Raw genomic sequence first — 2965 nt, 5'->3', positions numbered from 1 at the left:
CTAGATGCATGCATAATTACGGGGCCCATTATAATTCCGATGCATGCATTATTACTGCCATCCCTGTACTGTGCATATGAATGGACAATATATGGAATGAGAAGGGTTTACATTAGATTTGAAGCAGGGAGATATGATGATTATGGCACAACTTCCTAAACATGCATATATTATATTAATTAAAAAACAACTCAAAGGACACATTACTTAGTATAAATACATACATTATCTCAACCACCATTCCATTATCTCACTATCTTCAAACCCTAACTGCTAAAACAATCTCCAACCCCTAATTAATCTTTCAAACTAACAACTCCAAAGTTCATCAACAAAATGAACGATTACATCCTTAAAACTCTTACTATGACCGAGAACAACAACAGCTTCATCCGCCGGTTGCTCCACATCGAGGACAGTTTTAGGAGCTATCTTGTGGATGCTCAAGCCGCACTCAAGGACGCCAAAAGAAATGGCTTGACAGAGCGGCGTTGTTTGCAACTATATGACGATATAGCAATCTGGAACGAAACCTCCAAATAGCTAAGGAGGAGAGGAGGGATATCATAGAAGAGAATAAGACTCTCTATGAAAATATAAGAATTGCATTTTTAGAAATGTAATTCTTTTTTTAATTTATGTATTTATATATATATATATATATATATATATATATATATATATATATATTAATGAATTATTAATTAAGTTTATCATGCATTCCTCTCTATCATCTTGCTTCTTCTTTGTTTTATTTTATTTAATTTGTTTTACGAGCTAATTAAGCGAATAATAACATAATAATGATCGATAAAAACCCATCATATATACATGCAAATGAAATAATTAAAAAAAGAAAACAATGACGATGAAAGACGATGAAACCAACAGTGACGGCGAGATTTACCTGATAATTAGAGAAAGTAAGAGACGATGAAATCAATAGTGACGGCGAGATGATAAAGCGACGATGAGAAAGAGAGAAAGAGAGAAAGAGACGATGAGAAAGTGTGTTTGCTGTGTTTGTGTATGTTTGTGTTTGTCTGTGTTTGTGTTTGTGTTTGTGTTAGGTTATGTATGTGTTTTGTGGCTGTAGCTGATCTGTGTTTGTGTGGTTTATAGTATTGAAAGTATTGACAACGGTTGTTCAACAACAACCGTTGTTAAATAAGTTTTAACAACGGTTGTAAATCAACAACCGTTGTCAAATAAGTATTAACAACGGGTTTAAAAAACCCGCTGTGATTACTTTTCACTAACTTTGCGCCAATTTTGCGCCAAATTATTAACAACGGTTGTGCAAATTTAACCCGTTGTTAAAACGTATAACAACGGTTATATAACCATACCCGTTGTAATTAAGTTTAGTAAAAATCGTGCCATACATTCTACAACGTCTATTGTGATTTTCGTGCATAAACGTTGTTAAAGGGGCGTTGTAGTTGCCCGGATTTGTAGTAGTGATAGGGAGGATTAAGTCGACTTGTAGGTGTTGTACAATCTAATGATTCGGCTCCGGGACCCAAACCTTCCAAGGGATTGTAAGATATAAAACAACTAGATCCCATCACAACAATAAGTGCTTGCATCTAGTTGAAAACATGTTTGTATGATCAAATCCAATGTATCCCCTATGAACCAATGACACCTTAGTGCTTTTAATCAATTGTTTACATCTCATTTTAATCATCTTGTTTACTTTCATTACTTTAATTTCATTGTTAATTAGTTTAGTTGATTTCCTATCTCAACCCAAATTGTGACACCCGTAGACACGACCACTTGCAATCGAAAATCCTACATCAATACCCGTCCCTTGGGATCCGACCTTTACTTACCTCTTTATTAATAGTGGAGTAGTTTGTGAAGTTATAAATATTTTTTTGGTCTAGGTAACTCTTAACGACAAGTAACCGAAAATAACTAACCCGACCAAAAATGGCGCCGTTGCAGGGGACGATGTTAACTTGATTTGATTTTCTTTGATTGTTTTTAGTTGTGTCTTTCTTTACCCTGGGGAAGTAAAACTCCTCAAGGTTTATTCTAATTGTTTTCAAGTTGTTTGATATTTTGCATGTCTAGGAGATCACAAGGTAACTTGTTACCCATTGATCTTGAAATTGAAAGGACTTTGACCAACAATAGAAGACTTGCTAGAAATACTTTGAGAGGTATTGGAGAGATTGTGAATATTCAACCAAATTCTATTGAGTTCATCAACCCTTTTTCAAGAGAAGGAGAGGATAACCCAACACAAAATCAACCACAAAATCAACCCACAATGCCTAAATTTTCATCACATTCCGTACCAACCGAGGAGAACCTACCCAATGGTACTCCCACACCACAACATTTGACCGGTAATTATATTGCAAAATCCGCATTTATCTAATTAGTTGAGAGAAGTTAATTTGGGGGGATGCCTAGTGAAGACCCTCATTTTCATATGGAGAATTTTTGTGACTATTGTGATGCGATTTCTCAAACCGGAGTTACTCAAGACCAAATTCGATGGGTCTTATTTCCTTTTTCTTTGATTGGTTCCGCGAAACAATGGTTGAAGAGCCTTGATAAGGCTACTCTTGGTATTGACTCTTGGAAGAAATTGGCACTTGCTTTCTACAAGAAATTCTATCCTCCGGAAAAGTAACATGTTGAGAGCCCAAATCACCGGGTTCAAGCAAAGGGATGAGGAATCTTTGTATAAAGCATGGGAGAGGTTCAAGGATACTTGCCGCTCATGTCCTCATCTCGGACTTAGCGAGTGGTTATTGGTACAACAATTTTGGAATGGTCTATATGAAGACTCCCGAAACATTCTCAATATGGGATCAAATGGTATGTTCACCGAAGTTGACGATAATCAAACATGGAACAAGATTGAGGAAATGGCGGTCCATAACTCACAATATAGTAGACCTCGGAAGGCTACTAGAGGAGGAAAGCATGAAGTGGACTCTATTAC

At 36.1% G+C, this 2965-nt stretch overlaps 1 non-coding gene across 1 annotated transcript; it reads right to left on the bottom strand.

Annotated features, from left to right (window-relative positions):
* Nucleotides 1-2651: 2651 nt before the first annotated feature.
* Nucleotides 2652-2758, bottom strand: LOC141638607 (small nucleolar RNA R71). The gene has a single exon (XR_012542153.1). It is a non-coding gene; the product is annotated as a small nucleolar RNA R71 (small nucleolar RNA).
* Nucleotides 2759-2965: the final 207 nt, after the last annotated feature.

Source organism: Silene latifolia, unplaced genomic scaffold, assembly GCF_048544455.1.
Source record: "Silene latifolia isolate original U9 population unplaced genomic scaffold, ASM4854445v1 scaffold_20.1, whole genome shotgun sequence".
In the NCBI taxonomy this organism is placed as follows: domain Eukaryota; kingdom Viridiplantae; phylum Streptophyta; class Magnoliopsida; order Caryophyllales; family Caryophyllaceae; genus Silene; species Silene latifolia.
This window is presented reverse-complemented; position numbering and strand designations above follow the sequence as displayed.